The 17,722-nt window shown below is 36.2% G+C and overlaps 1 protein-coding gene and 1 long non-coding RNA gene across 4 annotated transcripts in view; one reads left to right on the forward strand and one right to left on the reverse strand.

Annotated features, from left to right (window-relative positions):
• Positions 1 to 17,722, forward strand: part of atrnl1a (attractin like 1a) — a 465,931-nt gene that overhangs the window by 210,661 nt on the left and 237,548 nt on the right. The gene's annotated exons all lie outside the window — the stretch shown is intronic.
• LOC147841042 (uncharacterized) lies at positions 12,488 to 13,713 on the reverse strand. Its single transcript, XR_015505915.1, has 2 exons — positions 12,959 to 13,713; positions 12,488 to 12,835 (listed from the first exon to the last, which is right to left on the reverse strand). It is a non-coding gene; the product is annotated as an uncharacterized LOC147841042 (long non-coding RNA).

The raw sequence follows: 17,722 nt of genomic DNA on the forward strand, positions 1-17,722 counted from the left end.
ATATATATATATATATATATTTTTTTTTTTTTGACAACATCAATAATTATCACAAAAATGTTTTAGCTGTCTGACAATATACATTAAATAAATTATAAACAAAAGATCTTAATCATTTTTCAGCATTTACTGTTTAAGTTTTCAACAACCAAAGACATTACACTCAGGGCCGGATTAAGAACACATTGGGCCCTGGGGCTATAGCATATCCAAGGGCCCACCTTTTAATTTTTTACCTTACAAAAGTATATATATATATATATATATATATATATATATATATATATATATATATATATATATATATATATAATGTATGAACTTTAAAGTAAAAACAGGCTGCAAAATCAGCAAAACAAAAAAACATTTACAATACTTCTTAAATTACTGCTTTATAATAAATTCTTTAAATAGAGGTTTACCTTTAAAATGGTTCTTTGGAATGTTATAATATCTTTAATATCCATGCTTCTAAGATCCATAATAGCATATTGTGGTCTTCTGAGTTACTGAAGGCTCCTTATTTAATTATTTAATTAATTAATTAATTTATTTATGTTTCATCAAATATTGTCTAATGACATTCAGCACCAATATTTCATTGCTCCATATTATTACTGTAATTTTTATAAAAGGGGCAAAGTAAACATTCATTAAAAAAGTTTGCTTTCTAACTGGTTTAGTTAGACTTACTACAAAGCATAACCCAGTGTATTTACCTGAGATAGATACTTGGCAAGGATAAATGTTTTGATAACTGCTTGTGAAGGCTATTTGATTTGAACGCACACTGTCTCGGTTATAATGTGTGATGAAAGGACTGTGCAGGCGCGGGTCAGTTTGAGTCCAGTTACCACCGCGCGGCCGAGACATCGCTTAAGTTATAAGTCCATTCAGTATGTTTCCGCCTATCTAAGCTTCTTTTACTAAATGTACAAGTTTATCAATGATGAAGACTGTTTGAATTTTATTTTTTGTCCTACAACGAGCTTGGTTAGCCTACCTTTGACAGGACGGTTCTCGCGGTAGTGCCATAATAAAGGACTGTCCTGGGAAAATTAGAACACCTTTCGACCCTTATTGGTGACTGTAACAGGCTATTTAATATTCTAAATAGGCTACAGTCACTCTGAGCCCCAGTTTAGCACTGCCGTCACTGTTTTTGAACAGCAACAAACTGAAAAGAATACTTCACTTTATCGACAAGAGAAAGAATAACACAAGGAGGCGTTTCCCACGTCAAAAGCGGAAATTAATTCTTCAGCCAATCAAGGGCTTCAGCCCGACCTAGCCCTTACGTTAATCATCAGAAAAAAAGGTAAAACAGTTTTTTAACAAGAAAAGGTAGGGTAATGGTGAAAGATTTTTCAGTTTTGGATGAACTGCCCTTTTAGTTGTGAGCGTGGTGAATTAAGGGTGAAATATCCTTTTACCTCTTTTATTTAGGGATGCTAACGATTTCTTGATGATCTATTAATTGTAGATAACTCTTTAATTGATAGCCCTTATCAGTAACTGATTAAGCATGGATATTTAAAGGTTAAGTTATGCTAACCGCTGTGAGACGCTTCCACGACTTTATGCATTACATAATCAAATATGTGCAGTTTACCTTAACTTATAGAGTGACTCTCTCTTAACATTCCATTTTGCGGGACATATAAAACCCTGTTATGCGCAGATCTCGGTTATAGAAGTGGGTGTTTTAACTAGTCTATTCTGACAGATTGGCACAAATAGACCTATGCAGACTTTCATTTTAAATATCGCACATCATGGCAAGACATGCGGGGAGCCTCACAACGAGTTTCAGAGTTCTCCCATCTTTCAGACTGAGTAGGTTCCTTCAGGGTAATCTCAGACTACTTTCAGTGCTTGATTAAACAAATTGAATTGAAACTGTGAAAACATTTTAATGGATTTTTTTTGGTGCTGAAGCATATACTATAAAGCACGGCTATCGAAAATGATGACCATTTGCTGGGTAGTTGCGCTGATACTTGTAGATGGTCCACGTTTACCAACACTTTTTCGGGACTGTAATTTCTTAGCATCTTTACATATATATTAGTGGTATTGTTTTAAATGATGAAACAGGTTTGTGATTTGCCTGATATTGATGGCACGACTCGCCTGCACAGTTTGCTTTGTCATTTTGCTCTGTTTTGTGTCGGATTGTAAAAAATTGAGATGCTTCAGACTACTGAAGTTTACTGACAGTTCTTGTCAACAAGGTCTGTGACTGTAGCTATGTTTCCATCCAAAAATGCCAATAAACTTTATGTACAGAACTGGATTATCGCAATAAAAGTTGTGTGAATAAAGCAGCGTTTCCATCCAATGAGTCAAAGCTTCCTGATTAACTGACGCCAAATATCAACAGCAAAATCGGAATTTGATGAGGTAGGAGAAGCTGTGTGAATCTTTTCTTCATCTAATAAATGACTTGCATCTCAGAACGCAATCCTGACACGCAGTGAACGTGCGTTGGTGTTTAAAGGAGTCAGACACGGAGCACAGACGTTCTTGATTTTGGAGGTAATTAATAATATAATAACACTAATACTGAAAGGATTAAGGCGTTTTAGAATGACCAAAACAACATTTCAGATGTTTTATAAAGTGCTCAGCCTGCTGGTTTGTCCATTCGCACATATTTTTATAATTTTATGATCTCTTCATGACAAAATCACATGATCATTTTAATGCGCATACTGGAATTTGTTCGGTAAAAGTTGTGTTTCGATCACAGTTTATGCACATCTTTTCTTATCGAATAAAAAGTTTATTGTTCTCACTTATGTGCATATGTTTTTTATTTGCATATCCAATATGTGTATAAAAATATTCTGGAAACGTAACTTACTGACCTTATTTTTATTTTTCCTTACCCCATTTTTTCGTACTCTTCCAAGTGCAACTGACACTGTATGGCTGTAAACTAATATTACGCGCAGCATTCGGAGGTGCAGGCTGCAAAATGCCTGTGCAGTGTTACGCATAGTGCATAAACATTATTGAGCAATTATCAAACTGTCATTTTTGTTATTTTGGAAAAATATGTATTGTGATAATTACCGTTATCAAATTATTGCCCAGCCCTGCTTTGGAATGTGGTGGAACACAGAAATGTCAACTGACCCAGCCGGGACTCGAACTTGAACTTCCTCCTGTGAGGCGACAGTGGTAACCACTACGTCACCATGCCATCTTTTATTGGTCTTTTTGAATGTATTAACCTTACGCAATTCTATAATTTTGCAATCATTATCAGTCTGAATGCAAAGTTTGAATTTGCTACATTCACAAAGTTATTTATTTCTATGAAGACCAAGAAATTGCAAATAATCCTTAAGTGCAATATTCAGCATTCACACAAAAGACCTGTTTTAATCCTACATTTCACCTTTGTGTTTACACAGTAAATATTCACAGCACCTTCTGCAAGTGCTGCAGATGGAAATGTTTCTCTGTAACCCCTCATCAGGACTCCATCACACAAGCATTCATCTATTCTTAGCAGTACAGCACCCCTTGTGTTGTTCATTTCACCTTCTGTCTGCTGTTGCTTCATGTGTGTGTATGTGCGGGTATGTGTGTGTGCTTCATGTGGGTGTCTTTTATTTGTCGACCTTGTCACTGAATGCCAAGAGCCTAGTCTAAAGTGAAACATGTGTGCTCTTGGCTTTGCCCACAGCTGAGATGTGTGCTTCACATGTTGTTTGTTTGACCAGGTTTCAGTCTAGTTGATTGTGGATTTCAGAGAGAGTCTACGTTCTGTCAGTGTTGTTGTTAGAGAGAAAACAAAGATGAGCAAATAAAAGACTAATCTAAGTAAAAACTTAAATAAGTAGTGGTATTTATCAATATTTACTAAACAAAAAGCTTTTTAAAAAAGACAAAACAAAACTGAAACTAGCAGCATCTTGGAAACAAAGAACTCATTTGACAGAAATAAAAACAAGCAAAGTTTAAAAAGCTTTTCATTTGCTTGCTCAATGTAAAAGGATTTAAATGTAATAATTTTCATTTATTAATGGCTTTCTTTATTGCCAACGTGTGAACAGAATCTTCTGAAGCTTAAACGAATGAAACCTGTAGAATGATTTGTATTGAAAGGACTTTTCCACACACTTTTGTAAACAAATTAATATAATTTAATAACCCAATTTTAAATAAAGTTTTACATTATTATTAATAATAATAATAATAATAATAATAATAATAATAATAATAATAATAACAAAAATAATAATAATAAATCATTTATTCATCCTTTTTCTTTTCAGCTTAGTTTATTAACTAAGCTTTATTAATCTGTGTCGCCACAACGGAATGAACCGCCAACTTATCCAGCATATGTTTTGCGTAGCGGATGCCCTTCCAGCTGCAACCCATCACTGGGAAACATTCATACATACTCATTCACACACATAAACTATGTAAAATTTTGCCTATGTAAAATTTTGCCAATTCACCTGTACCACATGTCTTTGGACTTGTGGGGGAAATTGGAGCACCCACGCCAACACGGGAAGAATACAGATACACCAGCTGACCCAGCCGAGGCTCGAACCAGCGACCTGTTGTGAAGCGATTGTGCTACCCACTGCGACACCATGCTGCCAATAATAAATGTATTATTATTATTATTATTATTATTATTATTATTATTATTATTATAAAAGACAAATACTGTAAAATGATTTATACAGTTGAAGTATATAATATACACACAGACACAATTTTCGTAGTATATTTGCCTTAAATTTATCCATCTAGTTTTCACTTGATTATAATTAGCTGTGTTTGTTTTAATTCGTGCTATATCTGTGCCACAACTTCAATAAACATTATTATTAAAATATAAAAAAATGTGCAATCATACACAATGTTTATGTCAATGTTTATGTGTTATGGCTGTGCTTCTCCATTTAGCGCTGACAGACAGAAAATCTCTCACTCACAGTAAAGGTCTAGTTTACATTCAGAGCACTAGATGGCAGCCTTACAGCTTTAGTACTCATTCGGCTGTCTTTTTGATTGACAGAAGTACAGAGCAGTCATACATTCCTCACCAGACCACAAAATAGGAACACATACAGAAACATTTTCATCTTCAGGAGTAATGGACATGAGCTGCCCTGTAAATGACTGGGAATGTCTGACAGCAGGGAATGAAACTAAGTCAGTACTCAAGTACTTTAAAAGCAAACGCATTACTCACCAGTTTTCCCAAAAATATGTTTCCATCCAGACCAGATTTGACCAGCTAGACTAAGCTTTCATAAAATGTACTCTAATGCCACCAATGAATGGTTTAAAACTAAGCTGCATTTAATTACAAGGGTATCAGATAAGCAGAGATCCTTCAGACAGCCAGGTTGTTAGTTTTAATGAATGCAGAACCATTAGTAATGTAAAGACATGAAGACTGTTCCAAATGTAGTATTTTTAAGAGAATGGTCAGACAGGCAGGGGTCGAATGCCAGCAATAACAACAACAGAACCCAATCCAAGAGCATAATTCTTATAAAAGTTAAAAGGTCAAGGTAGGGATGGCTTATTTGAAACTGACGTTTCGACACAGTATCGAGATCCTGAAGCACAAGTGTTTCGAAACTGCACTTCATGCACTGAAGCATGATCCGAAACACTCAGGTCATGTAACTAAGGCGATTTTAAACACCCAGGTCATATGAGTAAAGTGTTTCAAAACACAAGTTCACGCGATTCAAATGATCGGTTATTTCAGAACGATTTCAAGGCGAATCTGCGTTTGACTGATAGGGTCGGACAAAAACTGTCATGTAGCCTATGGACTATGTATGTGCACAGAGTAACTGTGGTGCAAATGACCCCGACTTATACAAATACTTTAAAACTATAGCCCCTTTCACACAGTGATACCGGTAAATATCCGGAAAATTTCCGGAACTACTTTACTGGTATATTAAAAAAAACGCTGTTCACACAGGCGAGGACGTTACGGAATTTTTCCGGAAAAGAGCATTCACACATCCATCGCAAAATGCCGGTAAATTCTGACATCATTAACCAGAAATGACCTCTAAACGGCTGCGCTTGTGTTTGTAAACATTTGACTACATTACAAACTCTTTGGATGGATCAGTATTGAGTACAACTCTAATGAAAACATAGGGAAACACTTTCGCATGTCGAGATGTTCATGATATGTGTGTGTGCTGGCGCTATGGACGCTCACGGGCACACGCAAAGCTTGAAGGTAAACAAACAACGGATTATCATAAACATTTTATCGATAATTATTTACATAGCATTAAGAAGGAACATAGAAACATTATCTGACTAACATCTAACGTTAGCAGCTAAAGGTGTCTGGAAAAAATATTCAAAGGCTTTTATTCTCATAAACCGCGCGCACGTGAATGCGTCTGACTGTTGTGATTGGCTAAAGCAGGTGTCTCACGTCAGCCCGTTCTAGACGTGGACGCGCTTATTACGGCAATCTTCCTTCTGCATTCACACAGCGCAGCATTCCGGCAAATTACCGGTAATGTTACAACTTCTCTTTCCGGAAAATAGCCAGAACGAATTTACCGGTATTTTCAAAAAGGGCCTGTTCACACATACAACCTTTCCGGAAAATTGCCGGTAATTTTCCGGAAAGGTCTGTATGTGTGAAAGGGGCTTATGACTTGATGTATTTTAATAATGTTACTTGTTATGACCAAAACAAAACATATTTATTCACAAAGTGTTCATTGGCATGCCAGATCAATGTTGAAGCATAACATGTTACAATGAGAGAGCATAGGAACTAACAACTATAGCTGAATCACATGAAACTTCAACTCTACAACGTGGGGTTTAATAGCTCAATTTGCGTAACTGTTTCTTTGCTGAAGCTGTTCCAGAGCTATACATAAAAAATGACCACTAGGTGGCACTGTAGAAATAGGTTTTGAAACTTTGACACATTTTCTTTGACTGTTTCAGTGGTTCATGAAGCCTCACTTTGCCCACCACTAGGTCAAGGCAGGCGGCAAATAATCAAAAAATTATAAACAATGCAAGAGTCAAAACACAAGAAAGGCCAAAACAAGGAAAACAGAACTGTAGGAACTCTAACAAGACTCAGCAATGGGAGAATGTATGAGTGGTGTTTAATTAGTGTGTGTAATCAGTGTAAATGATCTGCAGCTGTGTGTGTGTGTGTGTGTGTGTGTGTTTGTGTGTGTGTGTGTGTGTGTGTGTGTGTGTGTGTGTGTGTGTGTGTGTGTGTGTGTGTGTGTGTGTGTGTGTGTGTGTGTGTGCGTGTGTGCAATCGTGCATGTGTGTGTGTCAATGCCCAGATTATTGTCGTGTGTAGCAGGATTTGATTGGCACAATGTCTCATGGGAGTTGTAGTTTAGGTGAGTGTAAAGGGAGTAATTTCCAGTAAGGCCTGGTGATCACTATGCATGGACAATATGGTGTATTGAAATCTTCACTTCTGTCAGCACTAATAGCCTAGTGGTTAAGTGCACTAACATACTCCAACAGACAACAAACTCCTTATATATATATATATATATATATAATTTTATATTTAAGTCCATATATATATAGCTCTGCTGCTTTGTCCCTTATCAGCAATTGCTTCAGCAGTATTGTTTTATTTTAGCAGCTTTTAGCCTTGCTCTGGTTTATACTCCAATAATGATCTGTTTTAAATACTTTAGCTCACCCATGAACATAATCTTTGCCAGAATCCAGTAAAATGCAATTGTGATAAAAACTTCCATGATTCCACACCCAGTTGTGACATCGTCAAACTACACTTTTGTTTGTCATGAATACTCGCCCTCTAGTGGTTAAAATGACATACAGTACCTTTAAATACTGAAGAAAACAAAACAACAACAAAAAGCTTAATGTAATTTACTGCATTTACTAATAAATACTCATTCCAATGAGTTTATGATCACTGGAAGCCATTTCTGACATAATTGTAACATTTCTTGACACTTTTTAAACTGATTACTGACATCCTTTCTGAGGTTTATGTTGGTTATTAGTTGAACAGGTAATCAGCGGCAGCACACACAGGAGACGGCTCTGTGTCGATAGCACATGTGAGGGGTTTGCAAGGCTTTTATGAGCAGATCAGACTTGCATTCCCTGTATATAGGAGGATTTATTACCAATGCATTATTTATAATTGACCTCCCCTCCAGTCTCTGCAGCACAATACTGTTATATCACTTCATGATTGATAGCGCACTGCATCATATCCTCCTGTGGTCAACAAATCCTTTCCAGCATCTCCCTTCGTGCCAGATGAAATGAAACACACATTATAAAGCAGATTTCGGACTGGATGTTCTGGTGTACAATGTAAATACAAGCAAACTGTGTATTTTGCAAGTATAAAAAAATGAATGCAATTTTTTTATTTTTTTCAGTGGTATCTTAACCTTTTTTTTTACTTATAATTGTTTGCCCAACTCTTTTGGATTTTATTAAATTGGTAATTATATTATATTATTCATTCATTCATTTTATTTTCAGCTTAGTCCCTTTATTAATCTAGGGTCACTACAGCGGAATGAACCGCCAACTTATCCAGCATGTTTTTTTTTTTTTTTTTTACACAGCCGCTAGCTGTGTATTTATATTATTATATTATATTATATTATATTATATTATATTATATTATATTATATTATATTATATTATATTATATTATATTATATTTGAGGTTGTAGTATAATTGCAGCTTTACTTATGTAAATAATAATTGTATAATTTATTCTATATAATTTTGCTTTACAGTAAAAACAAAACAACACACCATGCATTTTACATCATTTGCTTTTAGACATTTCAGATCTCAAGCTTTTGTCTTTGTAAAACATTATATAATTGATAAACTTCTGTCTACAAAAAGGTTGAAAATTATACAAATGTCTAAATATAGTAAACCTGACGCATGCTGCACATTAAACTCAGCACATGCTGTAAGGCATCTGACGTCAGTCATGGTTGGTTTAAATAACTGTTGTATCTACAGTATGATTATATTACACTCGAGTTCAGAATAAAGCAACTGTTCTTCTCCGTTTCATATGCCTTTTATGGTGCAGTTAATGCTAAACACAGCAGCTGGCCTGCAGTCTCTCTTACAGGCAAATGCATACTGTAAAAACACAACACAAGCAGCAAGCTGTAAATCTCAATAAGTTCACAATGCACAAAACAGTTGTGGAAACCAATTATCTCAACACATTTAATTAAACTATAACTCATACTAGTTTCTTCCATAAACATTATATTAAAATATTGTTAATTATTATTTATTTTTATCAGAAGACTTTTACACATTAAGAATTTTTTAGGTCAAAACTACACCAGAAATTAACCACACCAACATAGTAACCATACAAAACTGTAAGTCCCAATACAACATAAAATAAAATGCTAAAGACTTGTGCACACTGGAACATCTCTTAATTGTAAATATCAATGTTTTCAACATTCATACAATTTTTCACTGGTGATGAGCAGAGGCAGAATCATGGAAGGAAATTTTCTTCCTGATATTAAAAGAAGCTTAACAGTGGTGATGTGCAACTTTATACTTCTAACATTAGCTTGTTGCACATTTTCTAATGTATTTTTTGTATAAGGTTTTCCATCTCTGTGTTATCCTCCTCCGCTAAAGCTAGGCATGGGCCGGTTTAAGATTCTGACGGTATGATAAAAATATCACGGTGCCACAGTATGTGGTTACTGCTCTAAAATATGTTCTTTTAAATGTCTGGGTAAGAAAATAGAACTTTTTCGTCTTTGGACACAGAATACTTTATGTTGAGAAAAATTTAAAATATTTTGGAACAGTAAACAAGTCAGGCTAAATAATTGAATAGAAATAATAGAAAAAAACACAGATTTCTTTACAATTTAAAATGGCTTCTTTCGATATCTTTTCTGCTGGAGATACTATTGTCGTAAAAAACGAAAAACTAAACGTATTAAAAAAAAAAAAATTCTTACATACACCGTAGGAACGGAATAGAAAAATGTTTCGGCAGTTTTAAAAATTGGACGGTTATTGTGCCATGCCTAACTACAGCACACAAACACCTGGTCAAAAGTTTGTGGGAAAAAGTTAGTAGCCGTGAAAGAAACTAAAGAAATTAAACTCATTTCATCTGGAATTCCTGCATGCTTGGCTAGACCATTTTGCAATTGAACACCACCAAGTCATTTTTTACTGTAACTTCAGCTGCTCAAGGCACGTATACAAAAGCAGCAATCTTATTGGTCAACCAATTTTTAGTGACGTTTATTCATAAACTAATTTCGAGAGGAGCACGTGATTATGATTAAACACGGCTGGTTCTCCATTAGCATGCATGACCCACCAATCAGGCCATTTCTAACCCACTTTTTTTTCACAACAGTCATCTTCAATTTGAAGAATCCCCCCTTCCACCCCTATCTCTTTACGTTTCCCTCCATAGTGCAGCACGGTGGCCCAGTGATTAGCACTGTCGCCTCACAGCAAGAACGTCACCGGTTCTAGTCCTTTAACAGGCCGGTGGTTGTTTCTGTGCGTAGTTTGCATGTTCTTCCCGTGCTTGCGTGGGTTTTCCCCAGGTCCTCCGGTTTCCTCCCACATTCCAAAAACATGCACAACAAGTAAATTGATAAATCTAAATTTTGCACTACAGTTAATCTCTCACCCTGCAGAATATCTTTTCATAGCATTCAATTTTTAGTCATCAGTTTTTATCAAGGGGGAGTTGTCGAGATCTACCTGAGCTCAAGGCTCCCCTCTCGCCCTTCAAACAGGAGGGAGCCTGGGGCTCAAGAACCTTTGAGCTCAGGGCTCTCTCCTGGGACAGCATGCCACACTTGCTTATAATCAATCATCAGCGAAGTGTGAACTCTTGAAATCTGGTGTGTCAAAAAAAATAAAATAAAATAAATAAATAATAATAAAATGCATGTCAATTTGTGCATTAGTGTACACACTCACAATGGTGCTCTTTGTATTGACCTTATTCTGCATATTCACTTTATACTGGCATTTCTGTGATTTGTTTTAGAACTTCGATTCAGTTGCCGATCAAAAAAATGACTAGGAGTAATAGGCTAAATGTTAGAAAACTGTCAAACAATTAGCTCTACAAACAAGTGTGTTTAAAAAAGATTCCAATAAAAAAAAGGATTCCAATGGCTACAAGAAGAATAAGGTCAATAGTCATGAGGTATTAAAAGTACAACAGGAGATAATATAGCACTGAAAGCTTATGTCACACTTATAGCACTGAAAGCTTATGTCACACTTATAGCACAGAAAGCTTATGTCACCCCCTGCAAATCAACATCCAATGCCACAACGTGCACTAAACAACATCACTACAACACATCATGTAACATTCACACGAGAGACATCCATACAGTTAGTAATAACAATATGAAACATAAAAAATAAAGTGGGTTGATGTTTGGTTTCCATTCTCTGTTTGAACCACATCTGTGAATGTTCCAATGATGTAATCCTTTGTACGCAAACAGCGTGCACAGATGAATTAAGTTACACATTTTGACAGGCAGGTAGCACACCCTATCATAATGTTCAGACTGAAAGTTTTATTGGATAAGCTTTTTTTTTTGGTCCTACTCCTTCCACGAAATGTTAAAATAAATATTTAAAATATTGAAAACTTAATTGATATGTGATTTTCAGCCAGCATAACAAAAATTGTTTCATCACCTACAGCATTACAACCTTAAAATGTCAACTACAATCGAAAGCCAAAGTCTCATTCAGTTTAAGACTAGCAGCTTTAGAATAAAACTGAATTACATTTGTATTTGAGTTAAGGAAATCATGTAATAAGGTCATGCAGCTATTTTAAACTCTGATTATACAGTGCACCTAGTCTGATTTTAAACCGGCACTGCTTCATTCACTCCATCAGTTTTTATCTCATCACACATGTTCAGTCATTCAGTCGTCCGGCGTTTGAATACGTAAGGCGGACACATTTGCTAATCTGACCAATTAAAACCATGAAGGGAGACTATAGTCAGAGCGAGACTATATCACTCCCTCAGGGAACGTCAGTGACATTTACCCACTGAGCGGGATTGATGTTTACGCTTCGCCTTTGTAATTCAACCAGCCTTGAACACACTAATGTTTGTTATCACTAGGAGAGAGAAAAATCAAGGACCATCAAACATGATAATACTAATGATGGCGATAAATGCAACTCAGTGTACCGGTAATTGAATGTCCCCTTCACTTGCATAACGAATGGATGTTTATTACAGTTTGACCTTCAGTACCATCAGGTCATGTTACATTTGACATATACTGGATGATGCATGTTATGCAATCAAAACTGTCATCAAACGGTGGTCTTTATCAGACTAAAGGTCAGATTTATCATGTTGTAAATTTGTATGTGTAAAATATGTATAAATTAGTGGTGGGTTGTTATCGTCCTTAAAGGGCCATGACACCCCCCACTTTCGGTTAAAGTCTACTTCAGAATTTTTTCAAAAGATGCATGATTAATGGGCGTGGAGCTCCGCGAGCATAGGGCAGGAGTGGGCGTGGCCAGCAGGGGAGAAGGGGAGCGAACAACTGTTGATGTCAGTTAGCTCGCAAATTGAGACAAACCGTGAGGAGACGCATGAGTTTATAGTTTACAAAGTTAAAATGCAAAGAAATAAACAGTAATTTAATGCCCTGCTACATTTGTTATTCGTAATTTCATATACAGAAAACCACAATTTATATCATTATAAAGATAATCGTGTTCATATAAACACTATAAATGAGAACTTCTCCCTCAATCCCCGGGTCTGAATCATAGATCTAAATGCAGACTCAGTGGAGCAGGTCGCCTGACCTGTCTATTTTAACAATTAGTCCTGCTGGTAATCTGGAGGATTTAGGCAAACACAGCAGCACGGCGATGTGTCTGAATGTGAATGAACTCCTGATACAAGACAGCGTTCGCCATTCTCCAATTCTCGTGCTGCTCTCCCATCAAAAATGCTTGCATCACACACACAGCTTTGCTGTATGATCGGCCCTGACAGGATCGCGGGGAAAAAGCATGCAACAAACCCCTTGGATCATGGAAACAAACACATACGAGCCTTCATAAACGTCTACTGTGTGCCGTGGGTCCGTGTCTCACAGCTTGAGCTTGGCACTGGTCTGGCAGGTCTGCGTCTGCCTTGCCTTCGGAAAGCGCGTGCTGTCATGCTCTCATGAGTAATTAAGCAGCCGGCTCTTCTCATAGGATAAGGAAACTCCGCTTTGAATAATAATGAGAAACCGATGCGTCATCATTGCACTTGCAGTACTGCGCTACGTCGCCGATTTGGATCCCTCCCCAAAAATCATAAAAGTTGAACAAAAAAATTCTCCAGGGTGTCCTGAACCTTTAATGTGCTGCGTTAATGCGAGACTCTTATTGCGCGATAAAAGAAATATCGGCCTTAATCTATTCTCAAAGTTGGGTTGGGAGCTGGGTCTATTCTACGCAAGCTATGATGACATTCACCTTGATTTTTTAGCGCGGATGTATACCATAGCCGTCTGACAAAAAAGAAAACTCAAGCAGAACACAACATACAAGACATGACAGGACTAGTGTCTGGACTCCCAAAACAAGAATTAACAACCCCAAGTGGCAGAATCCTGACACATCTATTGATAAAGAAAAATAAATAAAAATAAATAAATAAAAACTATTGCTAACAATGTCAGTATATCAGCAAACATCCAATAATTAAAATGCAGATCATAACATCCCATTAACTTTTGATAAACCTTTGTAATTGAAGTTAAACATTTGCCTGTTTTCACATTATGCATATTTCATTTCTGCAGCAATAGTGCTGGAGTTAAATTTCTTTCTTTCTTTCTTTCTTTCTTTCTTTCTTTCTTTCTTTCTTTCTTTCTTTCTTTCTTTCTACTACCTACCTTCCACCATTTTTTCATCCTAACTTCCTTTCTCCTTTGTTTCCTTCATTCCTCCCTTCTTTCCTTTCTTCATTTCACCCTTGAATTCTTGAATATGGTTTCAAATTTGTAACCATAGTGTGCACTTTAACTTAAATACGCGATTTGTTAAAGACAGTTCTAATACTCTTAAAGGGCACTTAGGTTACCCCTTTTTTTTTCAGATTTATTATGAATCTTTTGTGTCTCCAGAATGTGTCTGTAAAGTTTCTGCTTAAAACACCAATCAGATTGTTTATTATACCTTTTATAAGTTTCTCTCTTATAGAGTTTTGCACTGGGTGGTGGTTTTGCTGTACTGCACCTTTAAGGCTTGTCTTCCCCGCCCACCATTTCTACGTGCCTTTCTGCATGCCTTAATCTCTTCCCTTGGCTGCATCAGACAACAAACAGACATAAAGGAAGCAGATCTCACGTAGCATTTGTGAGAAATACTACAGTAAGAACTTTACCAATGAGGATTTGATGCATTGGCTATGTTAAGTTACAACGATTAGTCACACACAATGTCGTTACAAAGTTCACGTGCACATACACAGACACACAGGCACAGACACACACACACACACACATACCCAGCACAAACACAATACGCAAATACATACAGACAGTGCACGTTTAGCTTTGCAGTCTTTTTGCACGCAAATGTGACAGGATACAGGTTAATTTCCACTGCTATATGGATAACTGTTATGTTAAAGTACAAAATAAACCTGATTTAACGTCTCCAAACCAGGATTGAAGCGTCTTCTTTCATAATTGTTCTGACACGCGACTGTGCTGATGAAATAAAGCTGAAGTAAATCACTGTAATTCATTACACACATGCACTGTTTTAAAACATTTTAAACTTTTGAAACTCACTCTTCTTGATCAAATTTGATGACAATTGATGATCCTAGCAAACTGAACAGACCTTTTATTCCTGGCTGCTTTGCGCTTGTCTTCTCTTGTTGATATGATTATACACTTGACTACCGGGACATGTTACGCAGCTGTCAATCAATTTGGTCAGCGTGAGGACCGCACTCCTACGTCAAGTTGCAGTCGGTCTGAACACGGCTCCAATTGGTCCACCGTTTTTAGGTTGTTAAATTGAATAAAAAGTACTCGGTGTGTTTATATCACCCCAATATGACGTTCTATACACTATACCTACACATATTAACAGCTTGAGAAGTACATTTTTCACCATAGGTACCCTTTAAAAAAAACTCCAACAAATATTTATACCTGATAGACCAACAGCCAACTTTCTTCTAATTGAATCAAAGCCAAAACTGTCCCAGCAGCCTAACAGACACATCCAGACATCCTCAGGTCCCTCATCAAAAACTAATCAGGCATTCTGCCTAGACAGCTAAATACTTTTAGTCAGGCTGCTTTGTGTTTGCATGCAAAGGCACTTTAATTTGGACATCTAAAGCCTGATCTTATTTTCTTAAGATAATTGTATTGGCTTTAAGCCTATGTAGATATATTCTCCAATCAAGACAGTGTTACAGTGCGTGAGGATGAATTAGAATTTTCTTTCCTTTCATCACATTTTGGTCACAGTGATGTTATGGAGATAAGCGTCTCATTCAAGATCCAAGACCTCTAATGTCAATTGATTCTATTTAAGATATAAGTGCTTTCAAATAATTGTTCCACAAGCTGTGGAGATGTTGAATACAAATTATTCACACTAGAAATATAATAGTCATTAAGCTGTATACTACACAGTTTGATCCCAGACCAGTTGCAGAAATTGTTTGAGTGATCAGACTTATATCTGTCTTGAATGCCTAAACAACCCCTTTAAGACACGTTTTGAAGTCTTGATTTGCTTTGGTGGTCATTTTTAAGTGTTCCCTGTTGGATTACTATGTATTGACTTTGGACTGTGTTTCTCGTTCTGTGATTGTTTGCTGCCTGCCCTGAACTCTCAACTGTTTGTTGCATCACGCTATTGGATTTCCCTGGACATTGTTGTATGATGGTGTTTGCTCTGCCTATTATGACTACTTATAACAAAGCTGCATTTGAATCACCATCTTTGTTGTCACACTTTTATACATTGTTGATTGTTGGCTTTGTTGATGCATGATTTTACAGTATTTCTCAGCATATCACTTTCCCCTCCATTCCAGATTTATAATTTACTTCAAACAAACAAAACATACAGAGCTTGCACATGTTTGGATTTTTGCTAATTGGTGTGATGACTTGTGACTATATTTGTCAGACATAATTTCCCTGTGTGTTTTGTGTTTTTGTGTGTCTGTTTTCTGTTTTTTGTGTTAGCCTCCATTGTTTTCTTGTGTTCTTCCCCTATGCTCTCTGTGGCACACACTAGTTTTGTACCCATGGTCACCCTTGTTAGTTGCCCTAGTGACTGTATCTGCCCAATTTTAACTCATTGAGCTCTGTTTTAACAATTTAGGTGCAAAGTCTAAAGCGCATGGCACAAAAGCATTAAGGGCAAGTCCGAATCCACTTTTGCTGTTTTAGGGGTGGAAAAATACAGCACATGGTCTAACAGGGTTGTGCATATTCTCATAAGTTATAGGTGTGTCTTGAGCATAACATACATTAAACCAATCAGAGTCTCATCTCCTATTTTCTTTAAGATTCAGTTGCGTCACGCCATGGCACATTTGATATTTACATGACGGACTTTGTAAGTGGAAAAACTGAATGGAAAAACGAGTTCCTCTTTTTGGCCTCTTTACTTTCTCTTTACTTTACCTTTACTATTTATTTTACTCCTTTACTTTCATGAATAAGGTAACGATGTTGTACGCACTCCACTGAACACATCCATTAGCCTACATATTTAATCTTGTTTGTTAAGTGCAAAAATTTGTTTCAAATCTATTTCTAAATTCAGTTCTAATTTCCAGCAAACTAATAAATGACCAATAATAACGAAGTGTGGCAAAAAAACATATATATCCAAACACACTTCCTATTCTTCTGCTTTATACAATATTCTTCATATTGTGATGCATACATCTCCAAAACCTGACAGGTGGACAAATCTAAACTTGTTTTTATTAAAACAAATATAAATATGCATATAATAAATAATACTGCTAATAATAATATACAAATTCAAAATGCCATGAATAAACTGAAAAAAACTCCCCAGACATGATGAAGAGATGGAGGCAGTGGTTTTTATATTTATGTAGTAAATAATAACTTTAGTAACATTTTAATACTTTATTTTTTTTCATATGTAAAGATAAATGTGCATTGATGTATTAGGCATTTGAACTTGCAAAGGTGCATAACTAACTCGCTCTGTGCTAGACTTTTCACTTTTGCACGGTCTATTTCAGTTTCTCAAAATAGCAATGCGCCAACAATGCACCTTAGCACACCTCCTTTTTAGATCTGTACACCCATGAGTCCACAAAGTAGCGCAAATGAAATTGCTATTTAAAGAACGTGGCACAAAACGTGAAAATTAGGGTTGTACTTGTCTGTAAATAGCAACAAATTACTCCAATGTGTCATGCCTTATTACGCGGGTGTATAATAGGGCCTATTATCTTGTATTACCTATGTATTTATACCCCATTGTTTCACTTGTCTACCTTGCAATACCTTGAATTTGCTTTCAATTATTATTATTATTTTCTCCTGGAAATGTATCCACCTCTCTGTCATTTGCCTACCTCAAGGCTAATGTATACTTCTGTGTCAAGCACACGC

Source organism: Danio rerio, chromosome 13 (genome assembly GCF_052040795.2).
Source record: "Danio rerio strain M-AB ecotype USA chromosome 13, GRCz13ab, whole genome shotgun sequence".
Classification (NCBI taxonomy): Eukaryota; Metazoa; Chordata; class Actinopteri; order Cypriniformes; family Danionidae; genus Danio; species Danio rerio.